This window comes from Acinonyx jubatus, chromosome B4 (genome assembly GCF_027475565.1).
Source record: "Acinonyx jubatus isolate Ajub_Pintada_27869175 chromosome B4, VMU_Ajub_asm_v1.0, whole genome shotgun sequence".
Lineage (NCBI taxonomy): Eukaryota > Metazoa > Chordata > Mammalia > Carnivora > Felidae > Acinonyx > Acinonyx jubatus.
The window spans coordinates 130,365,324-130,385,873 of NC_069387.1; the positions used below are offsets into that span (position 1 = coordinate 130,365,324).

The window sequence follows — 20,550 nt, forward strand, 5'->3', positions numbered from 1 at the left end:
GCAGGACCTGGCCCAGACAAGCCTGGAGCATCAGGAGACCCCGGCCTTACAGCCCTCCGTCTCCCAGCACTGAGCTAGGCGCCAGAGCAAACCCCATCTCATCGTTGGGCCAAAGGGGCCAGGCAGGGAGGCTGGGATCCTGAGCACTTCCTGTCTGGTATCCTGGCCTCCCTGCAGGGCTTTCCGTAAGCACTTTGGCAAGGGAGGAGAGGAGGTTTGCCCTAGAGTCTGAGATGGGTGGAATGTATACTTAGAGATGGGCTGGGAAGGTCCCTGCGGGCAAAGTCCAGGAGCAGCAAAGACCTTGAGGTGGGAACTCTCCAAATGGGGCTTGAGCGAGCCCTGTGGGAACCAGAAGTCGGAGTGGCCTCTGAGGGGAGGACACGCCTGGGTTGGGTCCTGAAGGATGAGTAGATTTGCCAGAAAGGCTTTCTGGGCAGGAAGACTGATACACGCTAAGGTGCAGGGCTGAGAAAAGTCAGAGAAACTTACAAGCATTTGGGAGAGCTGCCTGAGGGTGCTTTTGGGAAGGGCTCATTTATGGGGGGCGGGGGATGGAGTGCGGGTAGGTGAGGGCGGGACAGGAGGGCTCTGCACTTTGGACAGCAGGTGATAGAGAGGGGAGGGAACCGAGCCTGCATTGAATACCTCTGCTGATGACCGGCATGTAATCGGGCGGCCACCCTCCAGCCCATTCTGCAGATGAAGAAGCCAAAGGCTTTGAGCCAGCTCACTCTGCCAGCCAGGAGCCTTGGCAAGGGCCGAGGGCCGGTGCTTGGCCCTCGGCAGGGGTCAGGGACTCCTCACCTCGGGCACCCAGGGCCAGGAGTGAGATGACCCGGGGAGGGAAGAATGTGGCTCCTGTGGGCCAGGCAGCAGCTGCTGAAAGGGATAACAGACCTAGCGATTGTTCACAGAGCCAAATCGGCCCCAGGTGAAGGGACTGCGGAGCTGTAAGGTGACACCGCCTCCGACTGGCTAATCTTGTATCTGAGCTTCTTTAGCTCCAGGGGCCCACAGCTTCCCTGTCTACTCTGGGGGAGGGGTTGGGGAAGGAGGACCACCTAGCAAGCCCCCACCCCCTCCCCTACGGCCCTTTCTGTGGCTTTACAGATAGACCAGAAGTGAGCGAGGAGGGAGAGGAGGGTGGGGTCCAGATTCCACTGATATCAGTGTGATGGTGGGTGGTGATTATTCCCATTTTACAGATAAGGAAAGTGAGGTTTAGGGCACTGAAATGACTGGGACACACAGCAGAGCTGGATTAATCACGCCAGTATTCTGCCTCTCCACTTGCTAAGCACCTCCTGTGTGCCAGTCCTCTCTCAATGCTGAAGAAACAGAGGGGTGTCTCCCCTCCTAGCCAGCTCTCTCAGCGATGGGCTCCTGGTACAGGGAGGGTGAAGAGGTGGGGCCTGGTTGGCTGGCCTTGCCTTTTGGCCAGTTGTGTGTGGCTGAGCTGGTCAGTTGTCATTTCTGTTGGGCTGGGAGGGCAGGCTGGCCACCCACAATCCCCAACACGGTGAGACTGCCAGAGTGCGTTGGGCAGACGGGGGCTGACTTTGGTATGGCCCCGCCAAGGCTGACTCCCTTGCGGCCTCACAAGAAGCTTGGAATCTAGAAAGGTCAGGAGAACAAAGACGGAGCTGGGGGGAGGATGGAACCCAGGGAGCGGGCCCCCACAGTCTGCCCTGGCCAGCTCCAGGCTGCGCAGGGCAATCCCACACTTGTTCTACACAAGTGTTCTGGGGGGGGGGGGGGGTCACCTACCCCTGCACGGGCTTGAGAGCACCCACGTGTGGATGGGGGTGCCCTCGTGAAGGATACAGGGTATAGCCCACTGAAGCAGGGCCTGGGGGACATAGCTTTCCTAAAGTGGCATTTCGGACAGGTCCAAATGAACAGCGACTGTTTTTTTTAAGCACAGCTGATATGCACACAGATGGCATTCATTCATTCATTTTTTTTTTTTTTCCTGGCAAATGTTTATTGAGTGCCTCCCGTGGACCCAGCCTGACACTGGGTGCTCTGGAGACAGTGGCCCAGCGGTCATGGTGCCAGCTAAGACAGTCTGGCTGGCGGACCCTGAGGAGGGCACCTTGCGTACAGAGACCCATCTCACCCTCTAAGCAGCTTTAGAAGGGAGGCTTCCTTATCCCCATTTCACAGATGAGGAAACTGAGAGCTAAACCGCTTGTACGAGAAGACCCAGACCCAAGCCAGACCTCTCTGGCTCCTGAACCCGGTTACACCTGAGCCGTGGGACCCTCCCCACAGATTTACTTCTCACGCCATACCATGGGCAGGGCCTGGAGGTTCAAGGACAGGAGGAAACATCTGGTTCACACCTTATTTTAAAAAACCAAAAGGGAGACAAGCTATACATGTTATGGATTCGTTTTTAGGTCACAACAAAATGGCTTCACATCAAATGAACTGCATCAAAAAAAAAAAAAAAAAAAAAAAGTCATGAGGGAAAATGAGAGGCCAGGGCCGAGGCTGGAATCTTACTTTCCACTGGACATCTTTCAATAATTTTCAAATTTGCACTGTGTACAGCTATTACCTATTCACCCAAATCAATGACAAAATGTCAAGGGACAAAAAGGCATATTTGTGGCTCAGGCCTTGATCAGGATCTTTCCTGCTCATAGGGCTGGGGGGAGCCCCTGCTCATCACGGGGAGAAAGAACACATACTAGGCGAGAAATGAATGCTACCGACGGCTCGCTGTGCGTACCCTGGCCAACCTGGGTGTGATTCCAGGCTCCAGGGCCTCCCAGTCTCGTTACCCTGGGTGTCCTTGGATGGCAGCTGTGAAAATTGAGGGCTACGGTGTTTTTTTTCCCAGCTTGGTACTCATGGGCCAGCGTCGAGGTTTCTGAGATGCCCAGAGCAAGCCAGACCTGAAACTGTGCTTCTCTCGTGGGCCAGGAGGGATGTCCAAGTTGCTGCAGGAGGAAGAGCAGATTCTCCCGGGGGAAGTCAAGGGCAAGGAAAGCATCTTTGAGATGGTCCTTTCCAGATGACAAGATTCCCCAGGCAGAGGCACGGGGAGAGGCATGGAGAGGTGGGGGGGAAAGAAAACCAAAAGAAGAATAATTCAGAACACAGGGAAATTACATGAAATTCACATTTTAGTGTCGTTAAAATAAAGTTTTATTGGGACACCACCATGCTCATTCCTTCAGCTACGGTCTAGGGTTGATTTTCTATTACAGTGGCTGAGTTGAGTAGTTGAGACAGAAACTCTGCCGGCAGAAAAGCCTAAAATATTGACTAGCTGGTCCTTACAGAAAATAGTTTGCCTACTCTTGGTTTAGAGGGAATCTCCAGGGAGAGGAGGGGTGGGGATGAGGCTGGCAAAGGGACAGAACCAGGTCACCAGGGCCTCCTTCTGCCCTGCCCAGGCACTGAGCTTAAGCTGAGGGCACGTGGGAACCATTGAGGGGTCAGGGGGAATGCGACCTGCTCAGATGAACGCTGGAGAGGAGTCATACCGACTGCTTGCCAAGGATAGATGGTGGGCAGGGGGCTCGCGGAGCAGGAAGCCCAGCCAGAGGCAGCTCCAAAGTCCTAGCAAGGACCAGTGGGACCACTCTTGAGGACATTTGCCGGGACCTAGCTTTGAGGCGTCTCCCTGCCTTCCCCATGCACCTTCGCCTACGGTTCAGAGGCCTGTTGGCTGTATACCCAGGGTACCCCGCACGGGGGCCGGAAGTGACTGCTTCAGGCCGGAGTCCCTGGGCGGAAGGAACTTCCAGAAGGGCGGGAAGCGCGTGGAGGCCGCCTGGGAGCCCGGAGCAAGATCAGGAGGAGCCAGAGTGTGAAGTGGTGGGCGCTTGGAGAACCGATGGTGTTCAGATGGCAGGAGAGGAGACCCGAGAGGTGGGCAGGCGACGGACCATGGGACTTTTAGTGCCCGCTGAGGGGAGCGAGGGAGGGGGAGGTTTACTCCCTGGAGTTCCAGGGCGAGGAGTCACGGGGCCACGATGACTCTGGGCATATACAGCGATGGAGGGAGTCGGAAGGATACAGGCGGACAAAGCCCGTGGACCCCCGGCGGTATACTCTGGCCACCAGCACAGACACAGACCTGTGTGGACTCGGTAAAAGGCCTAGCGCCGTGCACGCACCACAACAGAAGACCAGGCCTCTGCACACGACCATAGATGGGTGTACACATAAGCACAGCTGCCCAGAGCCACGCACGCACGCACACAGGCCCCAGAGGCCTCTCCGCGCGGTCACGGATGTGTGCACACAATCACGGCTCAGGTACACGCAGGAAGGGCCGCCGGATCCGGGCACACACCGTAACACAGATGTACACGCCCATGCACTCCCGGGAGCTGTAGGTCACACAGTCCCATGCGCACAGCAGAACACGGGCGCACACATCCACGCACACACCAGAACCGGACACGCGGACCCTTGCACACGCCAGACACACACACACACACACACACACACACTGACCCGCCCCGCCCCCCATCGCACACACAGCCGCCCAGGACGCACCGGGCCGTGGGCCGGCGCACGCACGGTCACAGGCAGGGGCGCGCACACACACACACACACACACACACACACACACACACATTCGATCGCACACGCGGGAGGCGCGGAGCGGCGGCGGCGGCGGCCGGAGACTGCGGCCCGAGGCGCCCCCCGGCCCAGCGCGGCGCGGCGAGCGGAGGGGAGGGGGCTCCGGTGGGGGTGGGGCGGGGGCCGGAGCCGCCGAGCCCGGCGGGAGCGGGCACCTCTGCGCGCCGCGCTCGGGCCTCGCCTCCGCACCCCTCCCCCCCCCCTACGCGCGCCTCCCGGGGGGGCCCCTCCCCCGCGCCCGTCCGCTCGCCGGCCCCCCGCCGCGGCCCCGGGGTGCAGCCAGGCGGCCGCGCCTGGCCCGCGGGACGGGGTGGAGGTGGGGGCGGGGGGCGGGGATCGGGGCCGGGCCGGGGCCGCGCCGCCCGCGATGCCGGGCGCCCGCCGCAGCCGCCGCCGGAGCCCGGGATGGGGCGAGAGGCTGCGGCGGACGCCAGCATCTCCCCGCCGGGGGCCCCGGGGGCCGCGGAGCCGCCGCCGCCGCTGCTGCCGCCGCTGCTGAGACCCGGCGGGCGATGGGTGAGTTGACCCTGGCGTCCCGGGGGGCCCGCGCCGCAGCCCCTCCATCCCCGCACTCCGGGCCCTCCGCCTCCATCTCCGCGCCGCCTCCTCCGCGCTCGCGGCGCCCCCCACCCCGTCACGGCTCCCACAGCCCCCTCCCTCCCTGAGCGTGACCCTAGGGGCGGGGGCGGGAGCGCCGGGCCCGGGGGTTGGGGGCGTCGAGACGGGGTGGGGGGGGGCGGGATGCCGGGGAGGCTACTCGGCCCCGACGCCCCCTCCCCCAACCCGGCTGCTCCGCGGAGCTTTCCCCGGCCCCGGAGGGCAAAGCCTCATCCCTTCGATCCCTTCCCTCGGCCTGGGCGGGGGGCGTCCCCGAGGCGCGGGGCTCGAGCGGCGCTTTGTGCGCTGTGCCCCCACCCCCCGAAGCCTCCGGCGCGGCGCGGGGCTGGGGGTGGGAGGCCTCAGCGCCCGCCTTCCCCACCCCCCCTCCCTCCCACCCCGACCCCGGGCTGCGGCGGCGGAGGCCCAGGCGCGGTCCCGGAGCAGGGCGGGTGCGGAGGCTGGGACTGTGGCTGCTTGTGGGGACCAGGCGGAGGGGCGTGGGGAGAGCACCCCTAGTCCTTTCGGCGGGGTTGGGGCGGGGGTGGGGGGGTGGCGAGGCTCCCGCTCTTTTCACTGCACTGCCCGGGGCGGGGGAGGGAACCTGGCTGGGGGAGGGCGCTATGAATATCTGCAAATAGTGAGTTCTGGAAGCGGGGGTGGGGAGGGGAGCTTGGGCGTAAGTGGGAACGGTGGAGCCTGAGCTGGGGTGCCACGAGAAACAGGGGTGGGTCTCAGCCAGCCTGGTAGCGGGAGGTCAGGTGACTCTCCTGGCTCTGGACTCCCGAGAAGGCGTGTGGGCGGGAATACTACCCCAGAGAGACCCCTCCATGGCCCCCCAGCATTGGCCCTGCCCCCATCCCCCTAACACTCCTTGCCACTCCTGGGACACCAGTCCAGACCTGCCTTGATGGGGAGCTGTGGATACTGGCGGGTCAGCCCCCTGGGCAGGTCCTGAAGATCCAGGCCTCCGGGTGCTGAGGAGTTAGGCACAGGGTCTTTGGAAAGTTTGGAAGAGGTTCGGCCAGCCCAGGGAGGAGAGAGAACTTGCTGGAACAGTTCGCTTGCTCAGTACTGAAGGGAAGGGCACTCTAGGTAGAGGGAATGGCGCGAGCAGAGGCTCTGAGGTGTGAGCGCCTGGTCGGGGTGGAGAGTTGTGGAAGTGGAGGCTGGTCAGGCACGGGAGTGACCCACGTGAACGAAGCGAAGGAGGGCCAGGTGGAGGTGAGGTGTCGGGCCATCCCAGGGAGCTGGCACAAGCGAGCTCCCGAGGACAGCGAGGCGCTGATGGGGCCGGGAGTGCTGCCATCTGGCTCAGCAGCCCCTCCGGAGTCTGCCCAGGGCCTGTGCTGTGGTCAGGGCTGCCTGGCCCACATCTGCTGGTGGCTGGACCGCCCCAAGCCAAGTCCGCGTTCCGAGTCTCAGTGTTCGCATCTGTCAAATGGGGAGACTCCTCCACAGGGTTGTGGGGAGGTCTGCGTGAGGTGATGAGCGCAGGGAGCCCAGCACCTGAGAAGGCCTCGGGAGATCCTTGGCCGCTGCTAGTATGTTTACCTGGAAAACGGGGTGGGGGGGGGTGTTGATGTCAGCTGGTGGGCCAGGCTCACTTTACCCGGTGACGATGTGAGGTCTGGATCCTGTGAGGTCTGGATGTGACCCGGGGAAGCCAGGGGCTGGGGGAACTGCAAGTCCGTGTGCTTACGCTATTCTGGAAGAAGAGAGAAGCAGTGGGCAGTGGCTGGGGCGGGGTGGTCCTCCTTGTGCCCCTACGGACACCTTAGCCATGGCATTCAACGGACCCTGCCGTGTTCCCCAAGGCCAAAGCCTCTTTGTTCTCCATGCTGCACGATGCACCCCTTCCTCCTAGTCAGCTCTAGCCCGGCACATGGGGGACCAGGGCTCCCTTCTAGAAGGTTCTTCAGACACTGAGACCAACAAACACAATATTCTCCTGTGAGGGGCACTGTCATGGGCAGCCGGGTGGAGAGGACACAGACCTTACCCCCAGGAGAATGGAATCTAGTTGGGCAGCAAAACCAGTCGGGCACCCATGGTCTTGCGTAGCCCTGTGCTGGCTGCTTAGGGGTGGCGGGGGGACGTGGAGGACAGTTGCACTAATTGCAGCATGGGACAGTCAAGGGCAGAAGTTAAAAGCAAAGATTCCAGATCCAGTGTCCCACGTTCAAATCTCAACTCTGCCACTTCTTACTGTGTGACTGTGGACTGGTGACTCTGCCTCTCTGTGCCTCTGTTTCCTTGCCTCTAAAATGGGAACGAGGCACACTAGTGCTATTTGAACAGCTTGGTTCGGTTTCTAGTGGGCATTTACGCCCCCTCTTCCAGAATGGGTCTCCCAGGTCACCCCTGCCTCCTGGAAGACTACACAGCCTGCTCCAGTAGGCCATCGTCTTCCTTTTGTCTGTGAGTCCCTATAGGCGGGGGCCTGCCTGCCTTTCTGTGTCCGTTGCTCGGGCAGGGGGCAATGGTGTGCTGGCAACAGGCCCTCTGGGAGAAAAAGGTACCTGATCAACAGCGTTGGCAGGTTTCCGTGGTGTAAATCTTCCAGCAAGGCCCATTTGAGGCTACCAACAGCGTCACCATCTCGCAGTGGGAGCTGGTCCATGCCAGCTTCAGCACCCAGGCATTCAGTAGGTGCTTAATAAATGATGGTTGAATAAGGAGAGAAGGCTCCAGAGACTTGGGGAGCTGCCAGGCCATACTGTAGCTGAGAGAGGGAGGCATCAGACAGGCTGTGGCCAGGACAAGAGACCACTCTGAATAAGTAACCCGTGGTGAGATGGCGGGCAGAGGGGAAGGAGGGCTGGTGTCCTCCCTTCCTGGGAACCTCTGCACCTCTGACCCTGCGTCACTTCTGCTCTGGATCCTTTTGACCTTGGCCTGGTTTGGGCTGTCTGCACAGAATGACCTAGCTGGATCCCAAGCATTAACCTGACAAGAGCTCTGAGAAATGGTCCAGACGGGTCTCAAACGTCAGATTCTATTCCCTTGCTTGTGCTGTTCCCTCTGCCTGAATGTCTGTTCCACCCACCTCTTCCTATGTCCCCTGAAACTCTGTCACCCTTCAAAAGCCTCCTCCACCCCAAATCCCACAGACCCTTCTCCCCTTCTGCTCTTCCTCTGGCCTCACGGCCCCTCTCGTGTGCACCCTGCCTGCCCATAAAAATATTAGTAGCTAACATTGCATCTGTACAGCAACCCGTGCTAGAGGTACCGTGATAATCCCTTTCGCAGATGGGGAAATGGAGGCTCTGTCTTGTTAACGACGACCCATCCTTGTCCTCTCGGCTTGAGCATCCGTTTGATGTGCAGGGAGGCTCCTTGCTGTGGGCTGGGCAGAGAACCACTTCTCTTTCTTGAACGTGTTTGCTGTGGTGTGTTCCACTAGGCCGTGAGTTCCCTATGCTATAGGAGCTCGAATGAATGAATGAGTGAGTGAGTGAGTGAGCGAGCGAATGACTTTCAGCCCCAGGGAGCATCCCTGTTCTTTTACCCATTCCTCCTCCCTTTCCATCCCTGTGGGAGGAGACTGACCCCCCAGAGGGCAGCCTCACACCATGGAGGGATGGTCACAGGGACCCTGCTTAGCCACACCTGCCAGAAGGGGAAGTGAGGCTGTGGGCGGGGCCGAAAGCAGGCATGGTTAGAAGGGTAGTGGACCACCCTCCTGTGGTCTAGAGTAGGGCTGACATGGGCCCACAGCCCTGCCTGTAACCCAGGAAGTTAACGGGGTCCCAAAATACTTTTTCTCGCACCGCCCCAAGTGGAAATTCCCCTGTTGGCCCACTTATTTTCATTTTATCTAGAAAAATAAAGTTGGAAATAAGAATCATTCACACACCTAATTACTCCGTGGCTTTATGAATTTAGAGCCTGTTTGGCTCTAGACTTTGGTTCCCACCGAAGTAGGAATCCCCTGGGAGGGGCAGGGTGAGGGCCAAGGCAGGAGGCCAGAGTCTGTGCTGACACTGGGGCCTCCTCCGGGTCTGCCCTCCCGTTGCCCTCTCCTAGCAGGCTGGGAACTTCCCAGAAGCAGCAGCCCAGATGGGGGTCTGAGCAAGGGAGGGTGGCCAGAGGCAGTCTCCAGGATTCTGGTTGACAGAGACCCATAATGGATGACTTCCCAGGCTGTTCTACCCCACCTCGACCTCTGAGTCATAATAATTTGCTGCTATTTATCGAGCACTTACTATGTGCCGGGCGCTGGGCCAAGCACTTTGTCTGCATTATCCCAGCGACGCCTGCTAACTTCCCTCGAAGTAGGTACTATTATTATCCCCATTTGGCAGTTTGAGGGTGCCTGGGGCTCAGGGCCAGGAAGTGGCAGGGCTGGGATTGTATCCAGCCTGTAGGACCCCCAGAGCCCGATGGGGCCCCTCGGATAGGCCCCTCAGTCACTCAGAAGGGAACGGTCTCTGAAGCCTGGACGCCCGAGACAGCCACGTCACTGGTGTCCTGGCCTCCAGGCCACCCTCCTTGTGGCCCTGATTGCCACTTCCTTCTTTCCCATAGTCCTGGGGCACTGTCTCTGGAAGCCCCGTGTAGCCTCACCTGGGCGGCTTGGGGAAAATACAGATTTCCCAGGCCCCGCCACACCCCGCTGAGTCAGAATCCCACTGCGGGAGAGGGGGCTGGAAACCCAATTTTTAAAATGTCCTGGGGATAGAGAGGCCTGCGGACTCCCAGAACCGCTGCCCAGCCCAGTGGAGTCCAGGCTGCTTTAAGAGACTCCCTTGCCCTTAACCCAGATCCCTATGACCCTGCCCCCGCTTGTGTTCCCAGCCTCTGCCCCCTGCTACCCTAACCCAGCTCTGCACACACACCACACTGACCCCCCACGCCCCATTTTGCCTTTATTCAGGCACCTGCTGCTGCTGTTTCCTTCTGGAAACAGGTCCCAGCCGGCCACAGACCCCACAGAGCTTGTGTAATACTCTGGACCAGTCGCTCGTGGCCCCACTCTTGCTAGCCCGGGCCTGGCACACAGCCTGGGCGAATCGTGGTGGGTGAGTGATGGTGGCCGGGGAAGGGGGAACAAGGGAGGGCTGCCGATGACAGGTGAGGCTTCCAGGCTGGGTGCACAGGCACTCTCTGGGGCTGGCACCTTGCCTAACATGGAAAAGGCATTTGATGACTGTTTCTTAACTGCTTGTTGAATGGTGATCTGTCGTGTGATGGGGTGAGGGCCACTTCCGGAAGCAGTGCAGATTGGTGGGTTTAGGTGAAAGATTGAGAAGGCGCCTTCCCGGCCATCTCTGAGGACCGTGAATATTAATGGTCCGAACTCATTTATGGCTCGGATGGGAGTGAGGGGCTGGTGCTTTCTTGCTCGATTTCATTTCAGTATCTCAGGAGCCCTGGGAGGGGGGTGCTGATGTAATCCTTATTTCGTTCAGTGGAAACTGAGCCCTAGACAGGTGACTTGGTGGGGTCACACAGCTGGGAGGGGGTCTTGCAAAACGGAGCCTTGCCCGTTGTGCGAAAAAAAATAAATGAGTCTGCACTCTCCAGTTTATGAAGCGGTAACACATCATCTGAGTTGGTTCTAGCTGTGGCTTGGAGGTTTGGCTCTACGTTTTCACCTATGCCCACATCCCGGGGTCAGAAAACCTGCATCCAGGGGCCTTCTGTGTCTCTAAGGGGCAGTGGTGGGAAGAGATCCCGCCTCCGGGCTGGCGGGAGAGAGAAACAAAGAGGCAGTGTTGGGGGCTCTGGCACATAGTAGGTGTTTGGGAACCCCTGTGGTCAGTTCAGGCAGAGCCAGCTCTGGTCCCACCTGGACCTTGGAACAGCCCAGATCAGTCTTCAGTCTTTGAGCCAAGGCCCACAGGGTGTGGGTGACGGGTCCAAGGTCATACCTGCCATAAGGATTAGAGCAGAGGGTGTGAGGCTCCACCACGGCCGAGAGGTCCAGGGAATGGGGCAGGGGGATTCTGTCTGTGCGGGATGACCTCTGTCACAGCCACGAAACCACAGAGCCTGGCCCCAAAGGGCCCCAGGCAAACCGCCTCTCAGCGGTGTCCAGGACTGCTGCGGGGCCTGGCGTGTTACTGCTGTCACAGATGTTCGGGGCCATACCTGAGTACGGGCAGTGGCCCTGCAGCCACCAGGGGGGGATGTAACAGACTCTGTGGTCTGCCTCCAGGTACTGGCATGTGGGGAGGGCGAAACGCACCAGCACCCCACCCAGACTAGAAATCCGGGTGCTGGCTTCCCCCGCACACCCCCAGGGCCTTTGCAGATGCTATCCCTCTGTCTGCAGTGGCCTTCCCCTCCTCTCCTGGCAGGTGCTGGCTCATCCTTTAAGACCCCTCCAGGAAGCCCTGCCTGACTCCCACCCCAAGGGCCAGGCTGATCCGCCCTGCCAGGATTTCCATCTGGCTGCTCCACAGGATGCTGAGAACCTTGAGGGCCTGGTTATAATCCAGGGCCTGGTCGGAGATGTCAGCGGAGTGGACAGGGAAAGCAGCTGTAAGGTGCAGCCCAGTTCAGGTGACTGTCCCCGCAGCCCAGAGAGGAGACCAGGCTGGGGAGCCTTGAGGCCAGATAGCTAGCCAAACATGCCCATTTCACAGAGGGAACGTTGAGGCCCGAGGTGCTTGGGATTGACCTAGAGCACCCAGGAGAGTGGTTGGTAGTCCCTTTGTGGCTTGTAGGAGGAGGGCCCAGGGCTATGTGGCCGTACCCCTCCCCCACTCTGGTCCCCAGCTGGAGCATTTCTCTGCAGGATCCAGGCCAGGTCTGGGGGGGATGGGAAGAAGCCCAGGAGAGCAAAGTCCCCAGGGCTCAGGTCTGCACTCGGTCTTCCCATGCGGAGGACAAAGCTCCTTAGAGAAAATGCTTGCTGTCCAAAAGCTGGCAGGAAATCCACATCGATAGCTCATTCCTGCAAAAAGATGCACAGGAAAAAAAGCCGGTGAGAACTTAGGCCAAAATGTTAGCCCCGGGGATGGTGGGTGATATTACCCTTCTTTCGCTGGGATTTTCACATTTCCTAGGTTGTAGGTGAAACCTTTATAACCAGAAAAATGAAGTTACCATGGAAAGGAGAGAAGTCCAAGAAAAGGTGCCCTGAGAACAGCCAGCTCCCCATTCATGAGACTCTGGGGTCACCATGTGTGAGTGGCTTCCAGAGGGACCCTGGCCCCAGGCACATCCTCCAGAACAGGTGCGCCTGTAGCAGGCAGCTCAGCCTGTGTGTCTCTCTTTCTTGGAAATTGGGTCAGCGAAGAGTCCAGACCTGGGGCCTACTGGGATGCAGCACACCCAGAATTCCGTTCAAGCCTCTGATGTCCTTCCTGTCGTGTGGGTTAGGCCTCGGGGCCCTCGCCTTCCCACCTCCACCTGGACAGCCACCCCACCCCACCCCAGGCTGCCCTCTGCCCCTCCCAGCCAGAGGTGACCGTAGGCTGTTTGCTTCACCTCCATCCGGGTGCCCAGGTGGGTGCGTAGCACCGTTGACTGCCTTCCTTACCGACTCCGGCCCCGAAATGCCCTTCCAGGGGGTCCTCCTACGATGTAGTCAAGTTCGACCTCGTGGAAATGGTCTTTGGAATCACAGCTGAGCCTTGATCCTGGGTGAGGATGCGATCTCCGTCTCCCCCATGTACCTAGTACAGAGCACCCATTCATTCGGTCAGCTGTTATTCAGCAAGTGCTGGGGCCCAGGCTAGGTGCCAGGGGCACAGATCTGCTGATTTTAGGGTGTGACGTGTCTGTGTGTTTGAGCACATGTTTTGTGCACATCACCTGCACGCACACACAGCGTGAGCGTCTCCGTCATATGTGAACTCTGGTCTTTGAGGCTGTGACAATGTGTAATCCTGCCGGGACCCCGGGCACACCTGGTTAATTCATTCTGCAAGTGTTTAACAGACACCCACTAAGGAAGTACCAGGCTCTGACCCCAAAGAAAAATGACCCAAGGTCTCTGTCCTCGGGAAGTGCCGTCTCAGGGGCTGTCGCAATGCGGACTGGTCGGGGCAGAGGCCGGCAGGGCTGGGGGTGGTCAGAAACGTGGTCCTGGAGACACGGGGAAGAGTGGGGAAGGGTGTTCCTGCCCAGCTGTGAGGATGATCTCCAGCATCCCCTTCAGCCCAGTGACCCAGGGCCTGGGACGCCCCCCCCCCCCATTTTAATGCCCTAAAGCAGCCCCGAGGGCCGACGGAACTGGAGCTCTGGGTGGTGACCTGTGGGCCCCGACTGCTGGGGGCTGGGAGAGAATACAGGGAATGAAAATGAAGCATGTGGGCTGGAGAACCTGCCTGGGCTGCAGACCTTTCTGAGAGGTGAACTTGGGGACCAGGCATGAGAACACAGCACCTGGAAAGTAGAACCCCGTGATCCAGACCAGAGAAGCGGGATCATGGAACTTAGAGGAGGAAAATGGAGCAGCAGACCTAGAATGTGGGCCTTCCAGAACCTGAAACACTCAAGTCAGCCAGAAGCTGGAAGATCCAGTCTGTGCCCCCGGTGGTCAGTGGGGGAAACTGAGGTCTGGCAGGAACGGGGAGGCCTTGAGCATTGGTGAGCTGCAGTGGCACGCACGTGGTCTCTGCTGAGCCAGGCCCTCCCCACAGCTCGCTGCTGCCTGACCTCGGGCGCGTCCTGTCCCCTCTCCAAACCTCAGTTTCCCCATCTGTGAAATGGCCACGTGACGGTCAGACAAGATGGAGCACTTCACCTGGTGCTCAGGCTCTCCCGGGAAGCTAGTGGCATGGCTAAGGCCTGGACCCTGGCCACCTGACTCCTGAATGACTCTGGCCCCTTGTGGTGATGGTCTGGTCACTGCTCTTCCTTTCTCTTCTTTCTCACCCTCAGTGGGACGTTTGGGCACTTGCGGCCCTTTTCCGGAATGCTCTCGGGATCTAGCAGGGGGAAAAGACTGACTAATCAGAGGAGCAAGAACAGACTGGTGGCTCCATATGAAGGAGCAGGGGCCCACTGCCTAAAGCCCTGCACGGTGCCCTGTGCCATTTGGTGAGGGCTTCTTGAGCGTCCCCCGGTGGAGACGGTCGGGTCCTGAGCCGAGGGTGCTGCGGCCCTTTGAAGGCAGGGGTGGGCAGAGGTGGACTGGGAAGGAAAAAGAGAAAGGGCTCATTGTTCCAGCTCCACAGAGGCTCCCCGGGTGCATCTGCTCCAGGCCACCTCTCCTGAAGGAGGTGGACGACCTTGCTCGGGCTCCCAGAGAGCTGGAGCTGTAGGTTCTGGTCCAGGAGCAGCCTCGTCACTTCCCCAGATCCCTGTGAGGCGGCGTTACCAGCCCCCCGCTTTTCTGCCTCCGAGAGAGTAGGATTCCAGAGTTGGGGGCGGGGGGCAGAGCCAGGGTTCCAGCCCATCCTTTGAACCAGCAGCAGCCGGGCATGGTGCCAGGCACTGAGCACCCAGGGGTGAACCGAGATCACTTCCTGTTTCCCCTTCTTCCTTGCCGCGTCTCCTCAGGACCATCAGCCATCCTTCTCAGAGCGCTTTGAAGGCTGGAGTCCTTCCCCGTGTCTCCGCTCTCCACCGCTCCCCTCCCATTGCAGGGGACCCGTGGAGTTCATGTACATAAGCCACCTCGTTGGGGTGTGCCTTGCCCAGGCAGGACTAGACTTTTCCAAACCCCAGACCAGTTCTGAGAGCCCAGCAGCACTGACTGAAGGTGCGGGTGTGTGGATTTGGGGGCGGGGAGGGGGGGCTGTCATTTATTCCTTCAACAGGCCAAGGTCAGCACCTCCTTTGCATCAGGCTCTGTGCTGGGGCCCCAGGAGAGTTGGGCAGCACCACCCAGTGTCGGGTGAGGAGCTCTGGGGGGCAGGCCAGGGGTGAGGCAGCTCAGTCCTTCTGCAGTCTGGGGGAATTGCAGTTCATCTGAGCCTACCTGGGCAGGGAGTGAAAGATTACACAGAAACTTGGAGCCTCCTAGAGGATTTGGACTTTATCCCCGGGGGCAGGTGTTCCAAGCATCGGATGTGGCTTTTGCTTGGCTCGTGGGGCGCAAGCCAGGAGCCCCTTCCCTGGCAAGGCTGCTGCTGTTGTCCAGGTGAGCGTGGATGGTGGCACAGGCAGCGTGGGACAATGGCACAGGGGGCCGGGCAGGACTTCAAGTACCGGGGCGTGGAAGAGACGGGCCTGGCGATGGGGAGCGCGAGGTCAGCGAGAAGCCAGATTCAGGATGACTGCCGGGCTCCTGGCCTGGGAGACTGGGTGGATGGTCACATCTCGGGTTATCAGCTCAGGTTTCCGGAACCACTATTTGAGCGAGTTCTTTGTGCCTGGTTTTGTGGCGGAGGGTCCCAGTCAGGATGGGAGCCGACTCTGAGCCCAGGCCTCTGCCCTCCAGCCTGGCCCAGACCCCGCCGGGTCTGCTCCTCTCTCTCCCTTAACTCTGCGGGCACTTTAGCCTCTTGAGTGCCCGGCTGCACCTCGCAACTGTGCCCTGTCCACGTGGGGGAGCGCCACTCCACTCCTGCTGCCTGGGTCCACGGGGACCGCCCTCTGCCCCGGGCACGCCGACCCCATGCATTGATGTGTCTCATCCCCGCGCCTCAAGGCGCAGCTCCTGGAACAAAGCCTCTCCGCGCTACAGCTTGAATCTGTCACCCTCCTGGCCCTGTGCTAGAGCAGGCTCCATGAGGACAGCCGAGGGCTGGGGCACGCCCTCCCCTCCCCTCCCCCACCTCAGGCCTGTGGGGTAGAGACGCAGCTCCGTGCTGAAGTGGCCCTTTGTACATTGTCCCCCTGGGGGAGGGGGGAGCCTGGTGGGAGGGGCTGGCACTGCCCGACACCCTGTGCTGATCTCAGCGGCACTGAGGATCCAGGTGGGGGGGGCGGGGGGCGGGGGGGTGTTCTCTGGGCCTGGGATCAGGGGAGAACACCCTGCCAGGTATGGGCTCGCACTGGCCGGGCCTGCCGCCCCACACTAGACGGTACTTGTCACTCAGAGTCTGTCATCACTTCTCAGGCAAGGTCCGTCGTCGCGCACCAGTTGTTTATGGAGCGTCTGCTCCGGGCCAGGCTTTGTCCTAGGGGGTGGGGAGCAGCCGTGACCGGTGACCGAGGCTTACAGGCTTACGATGACCCTGCTCTCCTGTTGACATTCTGAGCCCCGGGGTGTGGGTGGGGGAGACAGGCCACGAACACGTAAACAAGGAGACGGCTAGCTTCCGCTGTGAGTGCTGGGGAGCAGACGACCTGGGCAGGGGACAGCGGCTCTAGCTGGAGAGCCAGGAGGGCCCCTCTGAGCAGGCAGCCACATTCCAGGCCGAGGAGCAGCCAGTGGGAGGACCCTGAGACGGAAAGGTGGGGACTGTGACTGGAGCCGAGTGGATGAGGGAGGCGAGGGCAGCAAAGATTTGGGGACCAGATTGGCGGGGCCTGTGGGCCCAGAGAGGAGTTTGGATTTCATTCTGAGCGAGACCGGTGTGCGGGTGGGGTCAGGGGGGAGGGTCTTGTGGAAGGAGGTTGAGTGGGGTGCGGGGAGGGGGGACATGGCCTGGTGGGGACTTTGCAGTGACAGAATTTGTGGGGCCCAGTGCCAAATGAAAATGTGGGGCCCCGAGGGGCGCCTGGGTGGCTCAGTGTGTTAAGCCTGCGACTCTTGATTTCTGCTCAGGTCAGGAGTCCAGGGTTATGGGATTGAGCCCTGCGTCTGGCCCGAAGCTTGCTTAAGATTCTCTTCTCTCTCTCCCTCTGCCCCCCCCCCCCCCACTCTTGTGTGCTCTCTTTCTCTCTCTCTCTCTCTGTCTCAAATAAAATAAAATAGGGGCACTTGGGTGGCTCACTTGATTGACCACTTCGGCTCAGGTCACGATCTCTAAGTTCGTGAGTTCGAGCCCCGCGTCGGGCTCTGTGCTGACAGCTCAGAGCCTGGAGCCTGCTTCGGATTCCGCGTTTCCCTCTCTCTCTCTGCCCCTCCCCTGCTCACGCTCGGTCTCTCTCTCTCTCAAAAATAAACATTAAAAAAAATAAAAGAAAATAATGAAAAGAAAATGTAGGGCCCCTTGTTCAAAAATAATTTCAAGACGGAGAAAAGGGGGGCAGGAGGGAGGCCAGTGTGGAGGAGGAGCGGGGCTGGGTTCCGGGTGCATTTTGGAAGGACACTCCAGCGAGCCTTGCCCATGACACCAGGCACATGGTGAGGCCATGGTTGGGTGGCACAGGGTGAACTTCTCAGCTCAGGAGGAGCTCAGAGGACTGGTCGGTGCTGAGGCTCTTTGGATGTGACCCTGTTAAGTCATTCATCATCAGGTGAGGGGCTGGGATGGTCCCATAGTGCAGATGGGGACTCGGAGGCCTAGGGATATTAAGCCACCTGCCCAAGATCACATGGGGCGGGGGCACAGGCAGGATTTGAGTCCAGATTCCAGGGAGTTGCTGCCCATTGTGGTGCCCTGAGACGTGGGGCTGGGGACTCTTGAGCAGCATCTCCGGGCCTTCGAGGGAGTTTCCTTTCTCGGGGAGGCCAGCCCCAGCCTCCGCGCTTCGCTTTTCTCATGGTGATCGCCAATCCACAGCCGTGGCAGGGGAGGAGGCGGGCAGAGCCGCTCACCGCCCCTGCCTCCCGGGCTTGTCTGCTCTCCCCCAGTGGGTGGGTTATTTGGGTCTCGGAGGCTGAGAGGCCAGGAGCTGGGCAGGGAGCCACCAGGCAGAAGTGCAGGAGCCTCAGCAGGCCCCACAGGTGTGTGAGCAATGAGCCTGCGTGGGGTCTGGGTCAGTGAACTTTGTGGAAGGACTGGCACCATGTTCTGTTCATGGATTAGAAGAAGCTGGGTTTTTGACTTTCCTCTAATTGGCTGCTCCGTGCGTGTGAATGATCTGCCCAATGAGTCGTTACAGGCTCGTGCCCCCTCCCCTGCCCCCCGCTTCCTTGGCCTCACCCTGGCTGGACCCTGCGCTTCTCTTTTTCTCATTCCTTCCCCCTCCTGGCACCCAGGACCCACCCCTGCCCCACCCAGCCGGCCCGCACCGCGGAGATGACAGGGCGGTCCTCCCACACTGGCATCCTCTCAGCTGACGTTCACTGTCAGGCACCGAGAGCGGGACTCAGGCCCTCTCAGCCCGCACGGCCGGCCGACGGGACGTTTCTCTGCAGGCTGATGGCGGGCTTCTGAGTTTGCTGGGCTTGAGGGCAGCTCCCCAGGGGAGGCAAGGGCTAAGCTGGGTGTGAAGGAGGAGGAGTCCCCCAGAGCTCTTCTCGGCCAGGCTCTGATGTCTGTCTTCACCCTCTTCAGAAGGAGCCCGGAGAGGGTCATCCCCACCGCCCGGAATGAACGCCTTGCAATGCTGGACTTGGGCCCGGGGCCAGGCTGGACAGTTGGTCTCCTCTGGGCCCCCAGTGTCTCATCCGGGCCACGGGCTGTTGAGTACTGAGCCCACTCGCAGGTGAACGGTGCAGGGTTTCTGGGGCACAGTCAGGATTCAGGCTCCGCTTCTGGCCCCCCGATGCCCACACTGGGTTTGGGACACCGCGTTCCCCCTGGTAGAGAGCACGTCCAACCTTTTCCACCTGTACCCCGCTCCTCCACTGCCCATCAGTGCCCTACCAAAAATGCCCAGCAGTGCCTTGGGAGTATGGGAACCGTTCAGGGTGACCTGCCACCCAGAGGGAGCAGGCGAGGCTCCAAGAGGAGACAGGCACGTGGTTTACCAGACCCCTCACCCTGTAAGTAAGGTGGAAACTGAGAGCGCGCCCACGTCCCGGCGCCCATGTGCCCCGGCACCCGGCACTTTAGAGCAGCTCCAGCGGGGTGGGGCTGCCCTCACTGCCCCCGGGCCACCTGTTTCTACCTTGTACAGATGAGGGGACTGGAGCCCTGAGCGAGGTGACCCAGCTGGGGAGAGGTGGGGCCGGGAAACCTGCCCAGGTGAAGGCCAGAGCTGAGGCCGGGCCAAGTTTGGCTGTCCCCGGGACATGGCCACCTAACTGCCGCTTGTGCTCAGCCTGGGGGCAGGAGACAGCCTCCAGCGAGGAAACCGCTGTCATCGAGCCACAGCGGCCCGGCACGGGTTGTGGCAGCTGGAACGGGACACTGTGCCCCACCTGTGGTGTGCCACCTCGGGGACCCGAGGCAGGTACCGGGTCAGGGGAGGGCAAGATGGGCCCCGGCAGGGAGAGGCCAGGCGGGTCCCGAGGCAGGGTGGCGTGGTGGGGAGCGGGAGACCCTAGGGTTGGGTCAGACACACTGCTGCCACTCACAGGGCCAGCCAGGCTGGTCACTCAGACCCTCTGAACCTGTTTCCTGTCTGTAACAGCCAAGGGGCTGATATAGGGATGGAATTCGAGAAGGGAGCTGAAGCAGTTAGCATTCTGCCAGAGGGCAGCGCGGGGACGGGCCTCAGGCATGCCCTCTCTTTCCCCCTGTGTGGTGACAGGCCGCTGAGGGGTCGGGCAAACAGCAAGTAGACAGAAACCCCTGGAGTATGGGTGCGGCTGGCATGGGACCCTCCCAAGATGATTGAGAATTCCAGAAGTTCCAGGCCAGCAGGTCTAGGGAAAACATAGTGAGTCTTAGGAGGACAGTACTCATGGGCGGGGGGTCTGCAGTACAGGCATGAGCCGGGTTCCCTGAGGGACTTCAGGCCCCCTAGAACCTTCTGAAGTCCACGCCTCACCAGGGAGGTCTCCTGACTGTTTAGAGCACCAGAAGGGTACTGGAGATCCCTACACCGGACCCTGTCCAGGGTGATCTGTTTCTGCTGTCACCAGGTGGGGAGAGGGAAGGGGCCCTGGGGCTCCTGCGGGCTTTCAGGAAACCCTGGGCTTTGTGGTTTTACGTCACTGTTCTGCAGCCAGAGCGCTGCCCTGGGGGGGCCCCAGGTGGAGGGGAGCCTCAGACAGAAAGGATTTTGGCGATGCGGCTCTCCTGGGCCCAGCGCTCTCGTAACAGATCCAGTCACCTGCTGGAACCAGGGAGGCTGGGGACTCACAAATGGCAGGCCTGCGGGTTCCTGCCGGGGGCTAAGGTGGAGGTGAGAGGGCTCCTTGCTCTGGGCAAGGCTGAAGGCAGCGGCCTAGACCTTGCCTCCAGAGTGAGGACCCCCAGAGGTGGTGAGTGGGCGTGAGTCCTGCTGCTCCCGGTTGTGAGTCTCAGGAAGGTCCCTCAACCCCTGTGCCTGTCTCCTCACCACCCGGTGGCTGTGAGGACCAATGGAGGAAGGCACCTAGGCCACTCAGAATGTGCCAGCTGCCATGAAGGTGATGATGATGGAGGCGCCATCTTCTGGAAGGAATGTTCCGGGCCAACTGCTCCCCAGACCTGTCCAGCCCTGCCCAGTTAGAGGGTTTAGCTGCATCCAGATTACTGACTCAAGAGGGGTGAGAAGGGGTGCCCAGGCTTCTGTCCA

At 60.4% G+C, this 20,550-nt stretch overlaps 1 protein-coding gene across 5 annotated transcripts in view; it reads left to right on the top strand.

The window, feature by feature from the left end:
* Window positions 1–20,550, top strand: part of MGAT3 (beta-1,4-mannosyl-glycoprotein 4-beta-N-acetylglucosaminyltransferase) — a 56,165-nt gene that overhangs the window by 18,233 nt on the left and 17,382 nt on the right. The window contains exon 1 of one of the 5 annotated variants that reach the window (XM_053226819.1): window positions 4,957–5,124. The exons of 2 other annotated variants lie outside the window; for them this stretch is intronic. The gene's annotated coding sequence lies outside the window, so the exon portion shown is untranslated. Of the gene's footprint in view, window positions 1–4,956; window positions 5,125–14,903; window positions 15,248–16,060; window positions 16,507–20,550 lie in introns of those variants that run through there. 2 more of the 5 variants (XM_027070684.2, XM_027070683.2) reach the window with 2 other exon arrangements.